The sequence below is a fragment of the Ovis canadensis genome, chromosome 20, assembly GCF_042477335.2.
Source record: "Ovis canadensis isolate MfBH-ARS-UI-01 breed Bighorn chromosome 20, ARS-UI_OviCan_v2, whole genome shotgun sequence".
Taxonomy (NCBI): domain Eukaryota; kingdom Metazoa; phylum Chordata; class Mammalia; order Artiodactyla; family Bovidae; genus Ovis; species Ovis canadensis.
Genome location: NC_091264.1, coordinates 960,966 through 984,144, shown reverse-complemented (window position 1 = coordinate 984,144; position 23,179 = coordinate 960,966). Strand labels below are relative to the sequence as shown.

Sequence of the window (23,179 nt, the reverse complement as noted above, 5' to 3'; positions counted from 1 at the left end):
TTTTTTTGAGTTTACTGGATCTAATAGGTGTGCAGTGCTACCTCACTGTTATTTTAGTTTGTAATTTCCTAATGATATGTGATTTTGAGTCTTTTTGATAGGCTTATTTGCTATCTTTATATTTTTGTAGGCCAGGTGTTTAGGTGTATACATTTTTTATGAGATTGTTCTAGATTTTTTGGTATATTTGGAGTACAATCCTTTATCAGATATGTATTTTATAAATATATTTTCCTGTGGCTTGTGTTTAAGTTTTGTGAATAAGGTTTTTCACAGTTTAAATGTCTAATTCTTTAAAGTTAATGTTATATATGTTTTATATCCTTTTTTGGATAGACTTTAGTGTGTTGTTGTTGTTGTTGTTAAATTTTATAAGCAGAAGTGAGGTACTGTAGATACAGTTTTAAGCTAAGCTGAGGTACCATAGATACAGTTTTGCCTTTTGTCTGTTAAGAAGTTTGAGTGAGTTTGGTGTACACTGTATATAACATTATGTCTACATTCATTTGACTGGATATAGCTTCCAATTATTTGTCTAATTGGTTTTGGAGATATCACGGGAAGTCAGTTTTTCCAAGGGAAACTGAGGTCCATGAAACATGAACTCTTTTCGATCGGTCGGAATCACTCTCTGCTATTTCTGACAGATTTGACTTGTTTGGATATCTCATATGAGTGGAATCACAGAACGTTTGTCTTTTCTTGGTCTGGTTTATTTCACATGATCTAATGACCATAAGGTTTGTCCACATTGTCGCATTGTCAGAATTACTGACTTTGAAGGGCCGAATCAGATTCCATTGTGTGTATACCACAGTTTGTTTATGGAATTGGCTGCCATGGACACTTAGATCACTTCTGTTTGTTTGCCAGTGTGAATCATGCTGTTGTGAGTATGACGGAAGAAGTATCCATTTTTTCAGCCCCCTTTCCCAATCCTTTTGGGTACATAGCTTGAATTGGAATCGAACTATGTATTTATTCCATGTGTTTGTTTTGGAGTCATTTCTGTAATGTCTTGCAGAGTGGCAGCACCATTTAATGTACTTTTTCGTATGGTGGAATACCGTTCAAGCTTCTGAATATACCTTGTGTTGCATATTCAGTCTCCCACCAACGGACACTTGAATGAGTTCTACCTTTGAGCTATTGTGAATGTCACTATGAGTATTTGTGTACCAGTTTTTGTTTGAATTATTAACAAGTACATTACTATATATAAAAGAAGCCACAAGGACCTACTGTACAGTTTAGGAAACTATTAAATATCTTATGATAATGTATAATGGAAGAGAATCTCAAAAGGAATATATGAAAAGCACATAGTAACCATGATATTTATTGTGCCAACACTATGAGTTATCATAGCACTACTCAACGTGTATTTATACATGTCAGTAAAATATTCACATCTGTAAGGATATTATAAAAAATTATATAAAAAATCAAGAATTCAAACAGAGATTAAATAAACTTCCTGTCATTGCTCATCATCATTTATACATTCATACTACCTGTAACACTCATTGTATAAGTGCTGGACTAGCAATTGATGTTCTCGTAAACCAAGAGATTGTGAAGGTGTAAGGAAATATAGCTTATTGAATTCCTTAATGAAGGATTATAGAACTCTATGTCCATGAAGTGAATGAAATTCCATTTTATTGAACCACATTCTTACTAGAGTGATGAGCTTCCACCCCACCCAACGTTAGTTCACAATGAAATCCTGCAGTCCTCTGGCCTCAATGTCTGCTTCCTGCTACCGAGAAAGAAAAGATGAGGAAGTCCTGACAAAACCGATGCTATTTTTCTTTTTCTGATTTGTATTTTATCGCAGGGCTTGGCAAAAAGAGGGCCCAACCTGTTTTTAGAGTTCCATCCCAAGGGTCCCTCTGGCATGTTCCCTATGTTGACAAAGTGCTGATTATTTTCAACAAAGGACAATGATCTGCACTTCACTATCTGTTGCTTGAGCTGGAATAGCGGGCATCCCTTGAAGTGCATTCCTTCATGCTGAAGTAGGCATCCCTGAAGCAATAGTATAAGAGGAACACATTTATCACGTAGACATCGCAGCCCATGCATTTGTAATAATTTTTCAGTTATACCCATCATCATCGGAGGAACTGACTTGTCCCAGTAACAACGAGAGTACCCAGTATAACAGTTCCTTGACTTATGAGTACTTCCTATGAGTACCCTTATGAGTACTTCTTCCAATGTTGTTTCTCCTACTTTGGTCATGAACAGTAGAAGCTGATGGCAGTGGTCCTTGAAATGTATGTCGATTCCTAGGTGGCACAGTTGATAAATAAAAAATCTGCCTACCAGTGCAGGAGGGGGAAGTGATGTGGGTTTGATCCCTGGTTCAGGAAGATAACAATTCATACACATGTTTTATGTGAACCAGTTTGATACTCATGAGTTTTTTCTTCTGTATACAGAAAAACAAATGCTGTTCAAGGACACTGAAAGAACCCTGATGTTGAAAATCAGATCTGTATTGTGAGCAATGCTTAGATATCCATGAGTCGAAGCATAGTATTATGCCTATCATCCTTGTATTTCTCTCAGTGAAATATGTTGAGGAAAACTCTTCATTCGTGGTCTAGATTCACGAAGAAGCTAAATAGCATTCATCCTTTACGTTGACAACTGTGAATTTAAATCTCCTGTGAATCCTATGTGACAACCACACATACCAACATGAGTTATCAGTATTATATCAATATTTTTAGTCCTATTGTATGTCAACTAAAAAAATCAGTATATAATTGTACATGAAGTCAAGACATAAAATCAGTGCAAATACAAAATGTTCCATCCTTTGAGAAAGGGAGAAAAACATCTCTGTGCTTAGCCTATTGCATTTTTATGTATTAGACCCTTAAGTAGTTTATTCACCACACCCTGTGAATGATTCACAAATCTTCAGAGAAGAAAGGATCATTTCTCTTGAACAATGAGTAGTTCAACTATTCTCAAAGCAAAGCCATAAGTGAGTCTTATTTTGGGTGAGACCATGAAAACTCAGCGTTTTCATTATGCTTGTGCTTATGATGGGAGGAGGTCTGAGAAAGCACTTCTGAAGGTTTATTCATACCAGTCGTTCTCATATGTATCGAGTCTTTAAAGGTCGAATCACCAAGGTGTTGCTTCTACACTTGTACTAGGCTGAGCAGCAACATTCCCTTTCTCCGTAAGTGCAGTAGACGTGTTCCCAACCTGTCTGTCTTCTGTCCTCTGGAGTATGCATTGCTTGAGCTCATCACAGCCTAGTAGATGGAAATCATCAGGATATTCTGGAAACCCTTTTTATTTCAGTCTGTTCAGGAGGTTACCACTGCTGCAAACCTCTGGATTTTACCAAGCGCTTTTAACAACCTCAGATGAAGGATATAAGTCAACACTGGTGACAGCCACGGGCTTCCATGGCCTATCCATGATTGTTGGCTTTGCTTTCATAATCATCCTGTTTCTTATACCAGCTAAACTGTCAGTGTATTTTTTAATTACCATTTTATCTTTGATGGTTTTTAGAGCTATTATGGATTTTCCTATATATCTTCACTTATCGGTGAGGGTCTTATGTTAGTAGTAGTTATGACAACTGACTTTCTGTCTGTTAGCTGTGGCAGAATAAAAAAAGAATGACCCACTGTATATTATTAATATTATGTATCAATATATTGTTAGTTTTATTGTTTGCAGTCATCCAATTCCAAGTTTCTGAAATAAACTTTCAGAAAAATCACATCCTTTTGAATGCCCATTTGACTGAATAGGAGCACGGAAATGTTCTTCCATAAAATTGTTTACAGTTTCCATTCCGTTTCTCCTGTTTGATGTAGATATTGGCCTTTGGTTCTATCAGTAGCTTTGCAAGTAAAAAAAAAAATTAATTAGAGCTCGTATGGTAATTTTACTGTTAGCAATAAGTTTAGCATAAAATGAACACAGAAGAGGTTACAGTAGACCAAATATGAAAGTCAGTTTAAAAGAAAACATAGTGTTGAATGTTTACAGTAGGAATATAGTTATGAAGTTCCTTTATTATTATTCTATCCTTTCCTTTTGTTTTGCAGGGGTGTTAATGTACAGATTCCAGTACTATGGCTAGAGCGAATAATAGTATCATTATTCTTGAGAGCAACTCTACTAAGTCTTCACGCTCATGTCACTCAAGGTTTTTTAATACCTATTATGTTAGTCGTGTTTGTAGTTTGTGAAGTCACATAAGTTGCATTCATTCAAGCAATAGTATCAAACAGCTATGGCATCAATTATAGATGTGAATCGATATCGAATGTGAATCCATTTCACTGTGACAAGTTATTATTGTAGATATTCTATTCATGCCAGTAACAAAGCTGTGCAGAAATAATACAATGTTTATTAAGAAAATAAGATTTACTAATTTGTTTTATTATTCTATTTCTTTTAAACAGATTTAATGACAACAGGCTCAACTTTTCATTCACTTGTATGACTATGAGCAGTTTGACCAAGTTGAAGAAGATGACTCGTTTGTAGTCTTCCTCATCAGCTCATTCCATCTACTGGCTTTAAAATCATTTAGTACAGAGCTCACCGTCTAGGTGTTCATCCAGTGTTTTGTTTGCTTATCATGCAGGATCATTTTAAAAGGAAAAGTATGTGTGTATGAGTTAGAGCTCTGATCCCAGGAGTCCATGTAGAAGCTTCCCCTGAGAAATGTATCGTTTTTGCACCAATGCTACTGAAATGTGTGAATGTGGTATACCACGCGTCCCAATAAGTGTAAACAGCGTCATAGGCTACTTATTTGAAATGACCAGTACTCATGACATTCCATTCAACTGAGGACTAAATATAGCCAACGTAGGCTGTGTTTGCCAAATAGACTTTGAAGTATTCTTCACACAGTCCTTCATCGATGCCAGTTTTCAGATCGAAGAAACCCTTGCTCCATGAAGTTTGTGAACACATATACTCATGTTTTGTTTGAGATTTTAAAGTCATTCTTCAGTTTTGTTGGAGGAATGGTTCTGTATATGCCCCGTGGATCCCCAAATCCACTGATGTTCATGTGTCTTGGGGCTTCCCAGGTGGTTCTAGTGGTAAAGAACATGCAGAACATACCCATGCAGGAGACATGGGAGGTATGGATTCCATCCCTGGGGCAGGAAGATCTCCTGAGGGAGAGCATGGCAACCCCCTCCAGTATCTTTGCCTAGAGAATCTCATGGAGAGAGGAGCCTGGTGGGGCCTAGTCCATATGATCCCAAGGAGTTGGACACAATGTAAGTGACTTCGCACAGCACATGATTCGTTGTCATAGCTAATATAATGGAGATGACATAAAAAGAAGCACCAGCGGGCGAAAGTCAATATCCATCACTTTTAAACTTTGGAATGTATTGTGATATTTTACATCCATATTTGTATGACTTGATAGTTGGAGAATCGATGCATGTGAAGGCCTGGTTGTGTTATATGTATGTTGAGGGAAGATATATTTTTATGTGGTTTGACATATAGGTCCCATTTCATTCGTAGACATATGCATACTCATCACTTATCATCATTTTTTTTTTTTGAAAAGACCATTGTTTGGAAAGGTTGTTGTCTAACCATGAAAGATGCTTGAATTCTTGGGCTCCTTAGAGGAAGAATTCAACCCGGGGCCAGTGATGAGGCTTGATCAGTCAGAGCTTTTGTGTCCCAACGTTTTATTAAAGTATAAAAGAGAGAAAGCTTCTGACATAGACATCAGAAGGGGGCAGAAAGAGTGCCCCCCTACTCATCTTTGGCTGGATGTTATCTAGCTACTAGCAGTCTACTCATTAGAGAAAGGAATGGCAGCAGACCCCTCACCCACAAGATATATGGAGATGACCGTGGCACCAGGTGAGTCATCCTGGGCCATAAAACGATTGATATGAGCAAATGGATAGCTTCATTCACATAGATCAGGAGAGCCATGTATGAGTAAAGCATATTGGTTTGTCAAGTCAGTTCTGAGCCTTTAGGCAGAACCTACTTGAAGATAGAGTCTAGGGTAAATACATAGTACATTCACATAGCTTAAGGCAAACCTTTCCATGAGAAAAATGCCTTGGTCAGCTCAAAGTATGAGAAAAGTGAAGTTCAGGCGGAACCAGGTGTCATTATAGCAACACAGAATTGTAAGAGAAAATCTCTGTTTAAATTTGTATCAAGAAGGGGAAAAAAGATAACAGCTTGTTTCCTCCTGCCTCGGAAGTGACAGATAACAACTGTCTGACACTTGCACCCCATTTCCTCCCTTTGGAGACCCCTGGCCTTCCTGGCTGTTACCCTCTCAGTTTCATTCATTGAGCGTTTTCTGCCTTGTGAAACATTGGGCATAGAAGTATGTGTTTATTTAGGGGTATTTCATCCAATTTCATTTAAATGCATATGTGAATTAGAAAGTTTGACATGCTGTTGCTTTGTATACCGATTGGGAAATGTGAGCCTCCAAGCTTAATTTAGTTTTTCATGTTCATTTTTCTTTTTAGGGGTACAAAGAAAAATAATATGACTGTTAAGATCAGCTTTCGTATTTTTTGCCAAATATGAATTGGGATCACATCGATCAGAGATGAGTCTGTGCATGAAAGCCCTAATAACTAATGCTAATTGACTTCACTACCATGGGATGTTTTCATATCTATTGAGGATTTACTTCATGTATTTCGATTTTAACTTTCTGTCTTACAGCCTTGTTTGTAGATCAAAGCTATTTGAAATTGTCATCTGGTTTCAAATGGCTTGTGAGGTTATTCATGAGTGGTTCATAAAACCGAATGGATTGTACGTAGCCATACTTTGTTGTCATTCTATGAATTTGAAGAATGTCTGAAGAATGTCTGCAGTTATGCCTTAAAGATTCATACAATTGATGTCCAATATTTATCTCAAAAGACTTGCTTTCAATTTGTAGTTTCCTATGCGTATGTCTTTCTTTATGGATTTGGGTAGAACTTGTATTGGAACACTGAAAAATCTGTGATATCAACCGTGCTGACCTTTCTGGTGGTCATCATTAAGATTTTCACGCTCTATGGATCCTAGTGGAAACAGGTGCTGTTCATCCTACTTTTGTGAAGATTGAACTCATCGTAGAAAGTGGAATTTGTTGAAATATTTATGGTATAAATAAATCTTATCTCTATAATTACCCAGAGTCCTGGTGCGTATTTGATTGCTAAGTTATAAAATGTATGAGATAGATGTGATCCATCAATGGCGACTGGATAAGTGGTGGAGAGGTATTTTGGTGATGCAAGAGATTTAAATGATATGATCATAGTATTTATATCCCTTTTATGTGGATAATGGGTCTTGGATCCATGTTTGAAACCTTACAACCTCGTCTTTTGTTATGCATGGGAAGTGTCAAAAATGAAGAAGATGCGGGTAGGTACTTCAAGGGTAAGTATAGGGCTGAGGGCGTGACTATGATGTGGGTTAGGGTTAGGATGTGGATGGGGGTCCGGTTAGGGTAGGGTAAAGGTTAGAGTTCGTGGAGGAGCCCTCCAAACTTGTTAGGGTGAGGGGTGAGGTGTGAGGGTTCAGGATGAGGGTGAGGGTAAGGATTCAGGGTGAGGGTTAGGATTCAGGATGAGGGTGAGGATTCAGGGAGAGGGTGAGGGTGAGGGTTCAGGGAGAGGGTGAGGGTGAGGGTTCAGGGAGAGGGTGAGGGTGAGGGTTCAGGGAGAGGGTGAGGGTGAGGGTTCAGGGTGAGGGCGTGGGTGAGGGTAAGGGTTCGGGGTGAGGGTTCAGAGTGAGCGTTCAGGGTGAAGGTGTGGGCCTCACATCTGATACAGGATTGTACTCCAAATATACCCATCCCTTCCCTTGAACAGACCTCTCACTATGGGAGCCCTTGGCAGTGTGGAACCCACCGGCCCCTAAGGCCTCCCAAAGGACGCCTGGGGCCTAGGTGCAAAGGCAATACAGGAGTGGAGCTGAGGCCAGGAAGGCGCCAGTGGCGTCTCCCAACTTCGCAAAGGCTGCTCCTTCCTGGGTAGGAAGCCTAGCAGCGAGGCAAGTCTGGGCAAGGTTCGCCCAGGGCAGAGCAGCCTCGCACCAGGAACTCTGCCAGATCGGGCCTCTGAGCAGAGCTGGAGCTCTGCCATCCTGGAGGCGCACTCGACTCCGCCCAAGCAGGGCTTGCAGCCTAAGGCGGCTGGGCTGCTTCGTCTTCCCCCTAGGAAGCTCGATTCCCGCATGCTGTTCACTCGGCTTCCAGGCGCCGGCTCCCTGCCCCTCCTTACGGTCTAGGATCAGGGGCTGCTTCCCCTGAGCTGGGGCTGTGGGCAGGAGCCCAGACACACAGGTGCAGGACCCAACCACCTGCACACGTCTCTGCTGGAGAGGAGAGCGCTAGGGAACCTACGTGTGTGAGGCAGCTACTGGGCGCCCACGGAGTCAGACTCGAGGTGTGCGGGGCTCCAGAGCCCCGCCAGGGGTCCAAGGAGCCTGGTGCTCACCGTGCGGCGCTGAGTCTGGGCTGTCAAGCAACCGCTGGAGGAGACCTGCACTTGCCCTTCCCTTGCATCTGACAGAGCTCTCCCTGCTGGAGCCCTTGGCAGTGTGCAACCCACCGGCCCCTAAGACATCCCCAAGGACGCCTGGTGCAAAGGCAAGGCAGGAGCAGAGCTGAGGCCAGGAAGGCGACAGTGGCATCTCCCAGGCTCAAGGAGCCTGCTCCTTCCATGGCAGGAAGCCTAGCAGCCAGGCAAGTCAGGGCAAGGCTCGGCCAGGGCAGAGCAGCCTCAGACCAGGAACTCTGCCAGATCGGGCCTCTGAGCAGAGCTGGAGATCTGCCATACTGGAGGCGCGCTCAGATCCAGCCAAGCAGGGCTTGAGCCGCACGTGGCTGGGCTGCCTCTTCTTACCTCGAGGAGGCTTGCCACCTTGAATGCTCTTCCTTCGGCTTCCAGGCGCGGAAGCTCTGTGCCTCCTGCAGGTCTTGGCTCAGGGGCTGCTTGCCCTGAGCTGGGGCTGTGGGCGGGAGTCAAGACACGCAGGGGCATACCCCAAACTGCTGCACACTTCTCTGCTGGGGAAGAGAGTGCAAGGGAACGACATGTGAGAGGCAGCTGATCGGCACCCACGGAGTCAGCCTCCAGGTATGCCGGGATGGAGACCCCAGCCAGTGGCCCTGGGAGGTGCGTTTCTTCGTGCGGCGCTGAGTCTCGGCGACCAAGCAACCGCTGGAGGATCCCTGCACTTGCCCTTCCCTTCCCTCTCACAGAGCTCGCCCTGCCTGAGCTCTTGGCAGCATGCAAGCCACCGGCCCCTAAGCATTACCCACGGACGCCTGGGGTCTAGGTTCAAAGGCAAGGCAGATGAGGAGCTGAGGTCAGGAAGGCGCCAGTGGCGTCTCCCAGGCTCACGCAGCCTGCTCCTTCCTGGGCAGGAAGCCTAGCAGTGAGGCAAGTCTGGGCAAGGCTCGCCCAGGGCAGAGCAGCCTCGCGCCAGCAACTCTGCCAGATCGGGCCTCTGAGCAGAGCTGGAGCCCTGCCGTCCTGGAGGCACACTCGGCTCCAGCCAAGTAGGGCTTGAATCAAAGGGGGCTGGGCTGCCTCTTCTTCCCTCGAGGAGGCTCGCCTCCCCGCCAGCTGTTCACTCGGCTTCCAGGTGGGGGCGCTCTGCGCCTCCTGCAGGTCTTGGCTCAGGGGCTGCTTGCCCTGAGCTGGGGCTGTGGGCGGGAGCCCAGGCACGCAGGGGCAGGCCCCAACCAGCTGCACACGTCTCTGCTAGGGAGGAGAGCGCTAGGGAAGCTACGTGTGTGAGTCAGCTGCTGGGTGCCCAGGGAGTCAGCCTCCGGGTGTGCGGGGCTGCAGACCCCAGCCAGGGGCCCTGGGAGCCTGGTGCACTCCGTGCGGCGCTGAGTCTGGGCGGCCAAGCAACCGCTGGAGGAGCCCTGCACTAGCCCTTCTCTTCCCTCGCACAGAGCTCTTCCGGCTTGAGCCCGTGGCAGTGTGCAACCACTGGCCCCTAAGCCCTCCCAATGGACGCCTGGGGCCTAGGTGCAAGGGCAAGGCAGGAGCGGAGCTGAGGCCAGGAAGGGGCCAGTGGCGTCTCCCAGCCTCGCGCAGCCGGCTCCTTCCTGGGCAGGAAGCCTAGCAGCGAGGCAAGTCTGGGCAAGGCTCGCCGAGGGCAGAGCAGCCTCGCGCCAGCAACTCTGCCAGATCGGGCCTCTGAGCAGAGCTGGAGCTCTGCCGTCCTGGAGGCGCACTCGGCTCCAGCCAAGTAGGGCTTGAGCCAAACGAGGCTGGGCTGCCTCTTCTTCCCTCGAGGAGGCTCGGCTCCCCGCCAGCTGTTCACTCGGCTTCCAGGTGGGGGCGCTCTGCGCCTTCTGCAGGTCTTGGCTCAGGGGCTGCTTGCCCTGAGCTGGGGCTGTGGGCGGGAGCCCAGGCACGCAGGGGCAGGCCCCAACCAGCTGCACACGTTTCTGCTGGGGAGGAGAGCGCTAGGGAAGCTACGTGTGTGAGGCAGCTGCTGGACTCCCAGGGAGTCAGCCTCCGGGTGTGCGGGGCTGCAGACCCCAGCCAGGGGCCCTGGGAGCCTGGTGCACTCCGTGCGGCGTTGAGTCTGGGCAGCCAAGCAACCGCTGGAGGAGCCCTGCTCTAGCCCTTCCTTTCCCTGGCACAGAGCACTTCCTGCTGGAGCCCTTGGCAGTGTGCAAGCCACCGGCCCCTAAGCCTTCCCCAAGGAAGCCTGGGGCCTAGGTGCAAAGGCAAGGCAGGAGCGGAGCTGAGGCCAGGAAGGAGCCAGTGGCGTCTCCCAGCCTCGCTCAGCCGGCTCCTTCCTGGGCAGGAAGCCTAGCAGCGAGGCAAGTCTGGGCAAGGCTTGCCCAGGGTAGAGCAGCCTCGCGCCAGCAACTCTGCCAGATCGGTGCTCTCAGCAGAGCTCGAGCTTTGCCGTCCTGGAGGCGCACTCGGCTCCAGCCAAGTAGGGCTTGAGACAAACGACGCTGGGCTGCCTCTTCTTCCCTCGAGGGCGCTCGCCTCCCCGCCAGCTGTTCACTCGGCTTCCAGGTGGGGGCGCTCAGCGACTCGTGCAAGTCTTGGCTCAGGGGCTGCTTGCCCTGAACTGGGGCTGTGGGCGGGAGCCCAGCCACGCAGGGGCAGGCCCCAACCAGCTGCACACGTCTCTGCTGGGGAGGAGAGCGCTAGGGAAGCTACGTGTGTGAGGAAGCTGCTGGGCGCCCAGTGAGTCAGCCTCCGGGTGTGCGGGGCTGCAGACCCCAGCCAGGGGTCCTGGGAGGCTGCTGCACTCCGTTCGGCGCTGAGTCTGGGCGGCCAAGCAACCGCTGGAGGTGCCCTGCACTTGCCTTTCCTTCCCTCTCACAGAGCTCTCCCTGCTGGAACCCTTGGCAGTGTGCAAGCCACCGGCTCCTAAGCCCTCCCTAAGGACGCCTGGGGCCTAGGTGCAAAGGCAAGGTAGGAGGGGAAATGAGGCCAGGAAGGCGCCAGTGGCGTCTCCCAGCCTCGCGCAGCCTGCTTCTTCCGCGCAGGAAGCCTTGCAGCGAGGCAAATCTGGGCAAGGCTCGCCCAGGGCAGTGCAGCCTCGCGCCAGCAACTCTGCCAGATCGGGGCTCTGAGCAGAGCTGGAGCTCTGCCGTTCTGGAGGCGCACTCGGCTCCAGCCAAGTAGGGCTTGAGCCAAACGAGGCTGGGCTGCCTCTTCTTCCCTCGAGGAGTATCACCTACCTCCCAGCTGTTCACTCGGCTTCCAGGTGGGGGCGCTCTGCTCCTCCTGCAGGTCTTGGGTCAGGGGCTGCTTGCCCTGAGCTGAGGCTGTGGGCGGGAGCCCAGGCACGCAGGGGCAGGCCCCAACCTGCTGCACACGTCTCTGCTGGGGAGGAGAGCGCTAGGGAAGCTACGTGTGAGAGGCAGCTGCTGGGCGCCCAGGGAGTCAGCCTCCGGGTGTGCGGGGCTGCAGACCCCAGCCAGGGGCCATGGGAGCCTGGTGCACTCCGTGCAGCGCTGAGTCTGGGCGGCCAAGCAACCGCTGGAGGAGCCCTGCACTAACCCTTCCCTTCCCTCGCACAGAGCTCTTCCTGCTGGAGCCCTAGCCACGGGCCCCTAAGCCCTCCCCAAGGACGCCTGGGGCCTAGGTGCAAAGGCGAGGAAGGAGAGGAGCTGAGGCGAGGAAGGAGCCGGTGGCGTCTCCCAGCCTCGCGCAGCCTGCTCCTTCCGGGGCAGGAAGCCTAGCAGCGAGGCAAGTCTGGGCAAGGCTCGCCCAGGGCAGAGCAGCCTCGTGCCAGCAACTCTGCCAGATCGGGGCTCTGAGCAGAGCTGGAGCTCTGCCGTCCTGGAGGCGCACTCGGCTCCAGCCAAGTAGGGCTTGAGCCAAACGAGGCTGGGCTGCCTCTTCTTCCCTCGAGTAGGCTCGGCTCCCCGCCAGTTGTTCACTCGGCTTCCAGGTGGGGGCGCTCTGCGCCTCCTGCAGGTCTTGGCTCAGGGGCTGCTTGCCCTGAGCTGGGGCTGTGGGCGGGAGCCCAGGCACGCAGGGGCAGGCCCCAACCAGCTGCACACGTCTCTGCTGGAGAGGAGAGCGCTAGGGAAGCTACGTGTGTGAGGCAGCTGCTGGGCGCCCAGGGAGTCAGCGTCCGGGTGTGCGGGGCTGCAGACCCCAGCCAGGGGCCCTGGGAGCCTGGTGCACTCAGTGCGGGGCTGAGTCTGGGCGGTCAAGAAACCGCTGGAGGAGCCCAGCACTAACCCTTCCCTTCCCTCGCACAGAGTTCTTCCTGCTGGAGCCCTTGGCAGTGTGCAAGCCACCGGCCCCTAAGCCCTCCCAATGGACGCCTGGGAACTAGGTGCAAGGGCCAGGCAGGAGCGGAGCTGAGGCCAGGAAGGCGCCAGTGGCGGCTCCCAGCCTCGCGCAGCCGGCTCCTTCCTGGGCAGGAAGCCTAGCAGTGAGGCAAGTCTGGGCAAGGCTCGCCCAGGCCAGAGCATCCTCGCGCCTGCAACTCTGCCAGATCGGGGCTCTGAGCAGAGCTGGAGCTCTGCCGTTCTGGAGGCGCACTCGGCTCCAGCCAAGTAGGGCTTGAGCCAAACGAGGCTGGGCTGCCTCTTCTTCCCTCAAGGAGGCTCACCTACCCGCCAGCTGTTCACTCGGCTTCCAGGTGGGGGCGCTCTGCGCCTCCTTCAGTTCTTGGCTCAGGGGCTGCTTGCCCTGAGCTGGGGCTGTGGGCGGGAGCCCAGGCACGCAGGGGCAGGCCCCAACCAGCTGCACACGTCTCTGCTGGGGAGGAGAGCGCTAGGGAAGCTACGTGTGAGAGGCAGCTGCTGGGCGCCCAGGGAGTCAGCCTCCGGGTGTGCAGGGCTGCAGACCCCAGCCAGGGGCCATGGGAGCCTGGTGCACTCCGTGCAGCGCTGAGTCTGGGAGGCCAAGCAACCGCTGGAGGAGCCCTGCACTAACCCTTCCCTTCCTTCGCACAGAGCTCTTCCTGCTGGAGCCCTAGCCACGGGCCCCTAAGCCCTCCCCAAGGACGCCTGGGGCCTAGGTGCAAAGGCGAGGCAGGAGCGGAGCTGAGGCGAGGAAGGAGCCGGTGGCGTCTCCCAGCCTCGCGCAGCCGGCTCCTTCCTGGGCAGGAAGCCTAGCAGCGAGGCAAGTCTGGGCAAGGCTCGCCCAGGGCAGAGCAGCCTCGCGCCATCAACTCTGCCAGATCGGGCCTCTGAGCAGAGCTGGAGCTCTGCCGTCCTGGAGGCGCACTCGGCTCCAGCCAAGTAGGGCTTGAGCCAAACGAGGCTGGGCTGCCTCTTCTTCCCTCGAGGGGGCTCGCCTCCCCGCCAGCTGTTCACTCGGCTTCCAGGTGGGGGCGCTCAGCGACTCGTGCAGGTCTTGGCTCAGGGGCTACTTGCCCTGAGCTGGGGCTGTGGGCGGGATCCCAGGCACGCAGGGGCAGGCCCCAACCAGCTGCACACGTCTCTGCTGGGGAGGAGAACGCTAGGGAATCTACGTGTGAGAGGCAGCTGCTGGGCGCCCAGGGAGTCAGCCTCAGGGTGTGCGGGGCTGCAGACCCCAGCCAGGGACCCTGGGAGCCTTTTGCACTCCGTGCGGCGATGAGTCTGGGCAGCCCAGCAACCGCTGGATGAGCCCTGCACTAGCCCTTCCCTTCCCTCGCACAGAGCTCTTCCTACTGGAGCCCTTGGCAGTGTGCAAGCCACCGGCCCCAAAGCCCTCCCAAAGGACGCCTGGGGCCTAGGAGGCCAGGAAGGCGCCAGTGGCGTCTCCCAGCCTCGCGCAGCCGGCTCCTTCCTGGGCAGGAAGCCTAGCAGCGAGGCAAGTCTGGGCAAGGCTCGCCCAGGGCAGAGCAGTCTCGCGCCAGCAACTCTGCCAGATCGGGCCTCTGAGCAGAGCTGGAGCTCTGCCGTCCTGGAGGCGCACTCGGCTCCAGCCAAGTAGGGCTTGAGCCAAACGAGGCTGGGCTGCCTCTTCTTCCCTCGAGGAGGCTCGGCTCCCCTCCAGCTGTTCACTCGGCTTCCAGGTGGGGGCGCTCTGCGCCTCCTGCAGGTCTTGGCTCAGGGGCTGCTTGCCCTGAGCTGGGGCTGTGGGCGGGAGCCCAGGCACGCAGGGGCAGGCCCCAACCAGCTGCACACGTCTCTGCTGGGGAGGAGAGCGCTAGGGAAGCTACGTGTGTGAGTCAGCTGCTGGGCGCCCAGGGAGTCAGCCTCCATGTGGGCGGGGATGCAGACCCCAGCCAGGGTCCCTGGCAGCCTGGTGCACTCCCTGCGGCGCTGAGTCTGGGCGGCCAAGCAACCGCTGGAGGAGCCCTGCACTAGCCCTTCTCTTCCCTCGCACAGAGCTCTTCTGGCTTGAGCCCTTGGCAGTGTGCAAGCCACTGGCCCCTAAGCCCTCCCAATGGACGCCTGGGGCCTAGGTGCAAGGGCAAGGCAGGAGCGGAGCTGAGGCCAGGAAGGCGCCAGTGGCGTCTCCCAGCCTCGCGCAGCCGGCTCCTTCCTGGGCAGGAAGCCTAGCAGCGAGGCAAGTCTGGGCAATGTTCGGCCAGGGCACAGCAGCCTCGCGCCAGCAACTCTGCCAGATCGGGCCTCTGAGCAGAGCTGGAGCTCTGCCGTCCTGGAGGCGCACTCGGCTCCAGCCAAGCAGGGCTTGAGCCAAACGAGGCTGGGCTGCCTCTTCTTCCCTCAAGGAGGCTCACCTCCCCGCCAGCTGTTCACTCGGCTTCCAGGTGGGGGCGCTCTGCGCCTCCTGCAGGTCTTGGCTCAGGGGCTACTTGCCCTGAGCTGGGGCTGTGGGCGTGAGCCCAGGGACGCAGGGGCAGGCCCCAACCCGCTGCACACGTCTCTGCTGGGGAGGAGAGCGCTAGGGAAGCTACGTGTGTGAGGCAGCTGCTGGGCGCCCAGGGAGTCAGCCTCCGGGTGTGCGGGGCTGCAGACAAAAGCCACGGGCCCTGGGAGGCTGGTACACTCCGTTCGGCGCTGAGTCTGTGCGGCCAAGCAACCGCTGGAGGTGCCCTACACTTGCCTTTCTTTCCCTCTCACAGAGCTCTCCCTGCTGGAACCCTTGGCAGTGTGCAAGCCACCGGTCCCTAAGCCCTCCCTAAGGATGCCTGGGGCCTAGGTGCAAAGGCAAGGCAGGACCAGAGCTGAGGCCAGGAAGGGGCAAATGGCGTCTCCCAGCCTCGCGCAGCCTGCTTCTTCCGGGCAGGAAGCCTAGCAGCCGGGCAAGTCTGGGCAAGGCTCGCCGAGGGCAGAGCAGCCTCGCGCGAGCAACTCTGCCAGATCGGGCCTCTGAGCAGAGCTGGAGCTCTGCCGTCCTGGAGGCGCACTCGGCTCCATCCAAGTAGGGCTTGAGCCAAACGAGGCTGGGCTGCCTCTTCTTCCCTCGAGGGGGCTCGCCTCCCCGCCAGCTGTTCACTAGGCTTCCAGGTGGGGGGGCTCAGCGACTCGTGCAGGTCTTCGCTCAGGGGCTGCTTGCCCTGATCTGGGGCTGTGGGCGGGAGCCCAGGCACGCAGGGGCAGGCCCCAACCAGCTGCACACGTCTCTGCTGGGGAGCAGAGCGCTAGGGAATCTTCGTGTGTGAGGCAGCTGCTGGGCGCCCAGGGAGTCAGCCTCCGGGTGTGCGGGGCTGAAGACCCCAGCCAGCGGCCCAGGGAGCCTGGTGCACTCCGTGCGGCACTGAGTCTGGGCGGCCAAGCAACCGCTGGAGGAGCCCAGCACTAACCCTTCCCTTCCCTCGCACAGAGCTCTTCCTGCTGGAGCCCTTGGCATGTGCAAGCCACCGGCCCCTAAGCCCTCCCAAAGGACGCCTGGGGCCTAGGTCCAAAGGTGAGGCAGGAGCGGAGCTGAGGCCAGGAAGGCGCCAGTGGCGTCTCCCAGCCTCGCGCAGCCTGCTCCTTCCTGGGCAGGAAGCCTAGCAGCCAGGCAAGTCTGGGCAAGGCTCGCCCAGGGCAGAGCAGCCTCGCGCCAGCATCTCTGCCAGATCGGGCCTCTGAGCAGAGCTGGAGCTCTGCCGTTCTGGAGGCGCACTCGGCTCCAGCCAAGTAGGGCTTGAGCCAAACGAGGCTGGGCTGCCTCTTCTTCCCTCGAGGAGGCTCGCCTCCCCGCCAGCTCTTCACTCGGCTTCCAGGTGGGGGCGCTCTTCGCCTCTTGCAGGTCTTGGCTCAGTGGCTGCTTGCCCTGAGCTGGGCCTGTGGGCCGGAGCCCAGGCACGCAGGGGCATTCCCCCAACCAGCTGCACACGTCTCTGCTGGGGAGGAGAGCGCTAGGGAAGCCAAGTGTGTAAGGCAGCTGCTAGGCGCCCAGGGAATCAGCCTCCAGGTGTGCGGGGCTGCAGACCCCAGCCAGGGGCCCTGGGAGCCTGGTGCACTCCGTGCGGCGCTGAGTCTGGGCGGCCAAGCAACTGCTGGAGGAGCCCTGCACTTGCCCTTCCCTTCCCTCTCACAGAGCTCTCCCTGCTGGAGCCCTTGACAGTGTGCAAGCCACCGGCCCTTAAGCCCTTCCCAAGGACGCCTGGGGCCTAGGTGCAAAGGCAAGGCAGGAGCGGAGCTAAGGCCAGAAAGGCGCCAGTAGCGTCTCCCAGCTTCTCGCAGCCTGCTTTTACTGCTGGAACCCTTGCCTCTGCGGCACTCAGTAGCCCCTAATCGCGACTCCAATCCCGGAACTCCACCCTGACCTCAAAACCCTATATCCCAAACCTGTAAACTGAATGCCTAGCTCGAATCCCCAAACAATGAACCTGAAACCTGATACCTTAACCCTAACCCGACCTCAAACCAAAACACCTACCCCTTAATACCAAACCCAAACTCCAATCTCCAAACCGCAACCCCAAACCGCAAACCTCTAACCCCGAAGCCGAACCCCAAACCCCAAGCCCCTAATCAGAACAAGAACCCCCAAACTCCGAACCCCAAACCCCTAACTCGAACACCATACCATGAACCCCAACCCATTTCCCGAATCCAAATCTCTAACCCCAAGCACCGAACTCCCAACCTGAACCCGAATCCCCTAACCCAATCCCCTACCTGAACCCTTTACCATAACCCGAAAACGAAACACCAAACCCCTAACCCATAACCTGAACTGCGACCCCCTACCCTAAAACAGAAGCCCCTGTCACTAACCCCTAACCAGAACAGCGAACCCCTTAACCGAACCTCAAAGGCCGAACCCCAAACCCCTAACCTGATCCGTGAACCCCTAACTCGTACCCGAACCCCTAACCCGAGCCCCAAACCCAAACCCCGACCCCCAAACCCCATACCACAAACCCCGAACCATGTAGCCCAAACCCCGAATCCATAACTCAAACCCCGAACCCCAAATCTGGAACCCGAACCCCCAACCCCAAACCGCTAACACGAACCCCACACCCAGACCGCACACCCCTAATGCCTTACCGGAAACGCAAACCCATAAAGTGAACCCCAAACCCTGAACCCAAACCCCTAACCCGTACCCCACACCCCACACCCCCAACCCAAACCCCAAACCCCTAACCCAAACTGCGAACACCTAACCCGAATTCTAAACCCCGAAACCCAAACCCCAAAACCCAACCCTCAAACCCAAACTCCAAACCCCTGATCCGAACCCCAAACCCCAAACCCCTAGCCGGAACCCCAAACCTCAAACCCCAAACCGCACACCCCAAACCCCTAAGCCGAACCCCGAACTCCCAACCCCTAACTCCTAACCTGAACAGCAAAACTCGAAACTGCACCTCACACCCCCATCCCCAAACCCTGAACCCAAACCCCCGAAGCCCAAACCCCAAACCTCAAATCTTGACCCCCGATCCACAAATCTCACTTACTGAACCTCTAATCGGAACCCCCAACCCCAATCCTCGAACCCCAATTCCCGAACCCCAAACCCAAACCCCAAACCCCTAATCCGTAACCCAAACTGCAAACCCAAAAACCGAACCCCAAACCCCCAACCCACAACCCTGAACCCAAACCCCAAACCCATAACTGGAACCCCAAACCACGAACCCCTGACCCAAATCCCAGACTCCAAACCCCAAATCCCTAACCCCTAACCAAATCCGCGAACCCCTATCCCAAACCGCGAACCCCAAACCCCAACCCTCAACCCCTAACCTGAAACGCGAACCCCAAACCTCGAACTCCAAACCCCAAACCCGAACCCCGAACCCCTAACCAGAACCCCAAACCCAAACCGCGAACCCCAAAACCCAAACCCATAACCCGAATCCCAAACCCAAAACCCCTAACCCGAATCCCAAACCTCCAACCCAAACCGCGAACCCCAAACCCCAAACCCTTCACCCTAACCTCAAACCCAAACCCGAACTGTGAACCCCTAACCCAATCCGAGAGCCCCTAACCTGATCCCCAAACCCCAAACCCAAACCTCAAACCACAAACCCAAACCGCGAACCCCAAACCCTTTACCTGAACCTCAAACCCCAAACCCAAACTGCGAACCCCGAACCTGAACTGAGAACCCATAACCTGATCCCCAAATCTGAAACGCGAACCCCTAACCCGAACCCCAAACCCCAAACCCAAACCGCGAACCCCTAACCCGAACCCCAAACCCCTAAGCTGAACCTTGAACCCCTAATCGGAACCCCAAACTTCAAACTAGAACCGCGAACCCCTAACCCCAAACGCTGAACCCCAAACCACAAACACGAACCCTGAACCCGAACCCTAAGTAGAGAGGGGATTCCCCGCACCCGAACTCTGAACCTGAACCCTAACAAGTTGGGGGGATGCCAGAACCCTAAACCTAACCCTAACAATAAAACTCTAACATAAACATAAACTTTTCTGGCCTAAGCCCCGCCCCTTGCTGTCCCTCACCCCCTAAAAGCAAACGAGGCAAAACTGGGACTTGAATGCCTGACCTACAGAGCCAAGTTGGATGTTTAACTGGTTGTCAGCCTAACCGCTTCGCTAGAGAGGATTACTGGGTTTTGTTTTGCTCCCAGGCGCTCTTCAAGCCTCACCCCGCCACTGCAGGCTAATAAAGAACTATGGACCCTATTAGCGCTCACTTTACCTGTAACCCTAGAGTTAATGCCAACCCTAACCGTAACCCGAACCCTGACCCTGACATGAACCCTAACCCAAACCCGAACTCTAAGAAGAGGGGGGTCCCCGAATTCTAACCTGAACCCGAACCCTAACAAGTGGGGGGGGGGGTTGCCCGAACCCTAACCCTAAGCTTAACAATAAACCTCTAAAATAAAAAAATTTTCTGGTCTAAGCCCTGGCTCTTGCAGTCCCCTGCCCCTTAAAAGCGAAAAGGTCAGACTGGAGACTTGAACTCCTGATTTACAGGCCATAGTCTGCCCGCCTACTGGCCCGCCTAACCCCTATGATACAGAGGCTTGCTGCTTTCAGCAGGGCTCCCGAACCCTCTTCAAGCCTCGGCCCGCCAGGGCAGGCTAATAAAGAACTATGGGCCCTATTAGGGCTCACTTTAAGCTGTAACCCCAACACTAATGCTAACCCTAACCGTAACCCGAACCCTGACCCTGACATGAACCCTAACCCAAACCCGAACTCTTAGAAGAGGGGGGATCCCCAAATTCTAACCCTAACCCTGAACCCGAACCTGAACAAGTTGGGGGGTTGCCCGAACCCTAACCCTAAGCTAAACAATAAACCTCTAAAATAAAAATAAACGTTTTTGGTCTAAGTCCCGCCTGTTGCTGTCCCCCGCCCCCTAAGAGCAAAAGAGTTAAGCTGCAGATTTGAACTCCTGACTTACAGACCATCGTCTGCCTGCTCACCAGTGCACCTAACCGCTACGCTACAGAGGCTTGCTGTTCTGACAGAGCTCCCGGACCCTCTTCAAGCCTCTGCCCGCCAGGGTCTGGCTCTATAGACTATCATGGCTGTCCTAGGTCATCTTTGCTTTCTATAGTCATAGTTTTATCCCTAAATCATAGACAGATCAGCTGAGAAAAAGCTTGGATTGTCTCGGTGGGGTGGATTTGCTTGTCCTTGTGTTTCACCTGGAGGCAGTCGCGGTCCCGCGGGCCTGTCCTGGAAGGGGGCGTGGGGGTGGGGCGCACCGTGAGCGCGTCGGGGGCGGGGCGAGCCTGGGCTGCTGGTCAGGAGCGCGGCTCACGTGAGCGGGTCTGGGGCGGGATGAACATGGCGGCGCGTCGGGGGCCAGGGCTCTCAGGGCTCGCCATTGCAGCTGGGAATGCTCGTTTCGTGGGCTCCTGGGTCCCCGTCGATTGGCATCCAGCGAGCAGAGCGCAGGGCTGTGGGCCACAGGTAAGGGAACTCGGACTGGGCGGAGCAGGGAACCATGTATTCTGCCCTCTTTGTTTGCAGTCTCGGAGCCGACTAAAATGGCGGTCGCAGAAAAGCCTCGCCTTTGAGGTCAAGGGTTTTACTGCTTTACCCCTTTGCATAAAGCTCAGACCCGCGCGGTTTTCCCAAGCAGCCTAGTGTATTGCTTCCTACAGGCCTGGAGAGGATAACAGGCAGGAAGGCCAGGGGTCTCCAGACAGAGAAAATAGACTGCAAGTGTCAGACGTTTTTTTCTCTCTCTTAAGAGGCCGGAGGAGACAAAAGAGTGCTGCATTTTTTTTTCTCCATGTTGATACAAATTTAAAAGGTTTCTCAGAAATTTCTGTGTTGCCATGACCACTCCTGGCTCCACCTGAATTTAACTTTCCTCAAACCTTGAACTAAGCAATGCATTTTTCTTATGGAAATGTTTGTCTTAAGGTATGCTAATGTACTATGTATTTACCCAAGGCTCTGTCTTCAGGTCAGTTTCCCCTAAAGGCTCAGAAAAAACTTGACAAACCAGTATGTTTTACTCATACCTTGTTCTCTTAATCTATGTGAATGAAACTATATATTTGCTTGGAAATCTGCCTTTCTTCAAGATTCATGTCCATCATTTTATGGCCTGGGATGACTCATCTGCTGCCAATGTTATCTCAATGCATGCTGTGGGTGAGGGGCCTGGTGCCATTCTCTGACACATTGTCTTTCTTTCATTAGCAGACTGCTAGTGGCTCTATAACATCTGGCTAAAGACTAGCAGGGGGTACTCTTCCCCCTTTTACTGTCTACGTCAGCAGCTCTCTCGATCTCTTTTATATTTTAATAAAACTTTTTAACAGAAAACCTCTGAGCCATCAAGCTTCGTCACTTGCCCTGGATTGAATTCTCCTCTGGAGTCCAAGAATGCTGGCATCTTTTGTGGTTTAGCAACCACCTTTCAGCCTTTTGAAATTCATATTGAATCTTCATTTCAGATTGAAGATGCATTCCATGGTATTGCCAACTGAAGCCTTTTCATCGCTATGGCATATCTGTCCATGTCTTTAGGGTATTTTTCAGCAATCATGTATCATTTCCAGTGTGCCAGTCTTGTTATCCTCATTCTGTCCATAGCAAAGTCTTTTATTAATGTTGACATGACTGAAAGGGAATCGTTTGTTTAAATTCCTTTTCAGATTGTTATTTGCTGGTGTATACAGATAACACTGTGTCATCATTCATTTGTATCAGTTTGGACAGCTTGATAGTTGTCTTTAGTTTCTTTAATTTCTCATAATTTAAGATGACCCTGTCTCATATATTTACAGTCTCACCCCTAGTCTCAGTCATTTCTTCAAAGAACTGTCCTTTTTTTAAACATTACATTATTTTTGACTGTGCTGGGTCTTTATTGCTCGTTTGTCTAGTTGTAGTGAGCAGAGGCTACCCTCTAGTTGCTGTGCCATGGCTTCTCATTGCAGTGCTTTCTCTGTTTGCAGAACTTGGGCTCTGGAGCATGCAAACTTCAAGAGCTGTTCAAGGGCTTCATTGCCCCTGGGCGTGTGGAATCTCCTACACAGGAATTGAACCCGTGTTCCCTGCATCGGTAGGCAGATTCTTTACCACCGGGCCATTGGAGATGTTTCCTGTTCCCTTTTATTAGAGAATGATATTTAAAACATACATGTAGGAGCTCAATATGCTCAGCTGACAATACATGGATATATATATATATATATATATACATGTATTCCAGCTCACCTTTGAACATATTCAGTTAAAGGTAATTTGTGATGTCTCCAACCTGATCCACCACGACATGGACATTGTAACGTTTCCTTTTGTTTATCTGTAACTTTGCATTCCAATGGTAAGATACCTGGCTTCCACCGCTTGTCATACACAGAATTCAGTGCTTGTCCCACGTGGTTACTGAAAAAAAAACTGTCAGATTGTCTTTCAAAGGGGGCTCTGCATGCATTGCACCAGTATCTTGAGTATGTTTTTGTATGATAGTTTACTATCAGTATACCCTCAGTGGCCAGGTGTCTATTTCAGTCGCTACCAATTATGAATGGGCTTGTTTGCTCTAGTGTTCTTGGACAATTCGAATACAGTTTCTTTGTCAGATATGCATTGTTTTAGGAAAACAGTTTTATTGATTGTTGGCTGTGTTGCCTCTTTGTGTGTGGGCTTTTCTCTAGTTTTGGTGAGCATGGGCCATAACTAGTGGTTTGCAGGCTTCTCACTGCAGTGTCTCCTCTTGTTGAGGGGCACAGGCTCACGGGCTTCAGTGGCTGCAGCATGTGAACTCGGCATCGTGGCTTCCAGGATCTAGAGCACAGGCTCGCTCGGCTGTTGTGGCACACGGGCTCCATAGGATGTGGGATCTTCCCATCCTAGGGATCGCACATGCATCTC

General features: G+C 52.5%; 1 long non-coding RNA gene across 1 annotated transcript in view; it reads left to right on the top strand.

Moving 5' to 3' along the window:
• LOC138425431 (uncharacterized) overlaps positions 1–23,179 on the top strand; it is a 42,384-nt gene that overhangs the window by 7,271 nt on the left and 11,934 nt on the right. The window contains exon 4 of the long non-coding RNA XR_011251211.1: positions 4,452–7,089. This is a non-coding gene — a long non-coding RNA (uncharacterized lncRNA). The remainder of the gene's footprint in view (positions 1–4,451; positions 7,090–23,179) is intronic.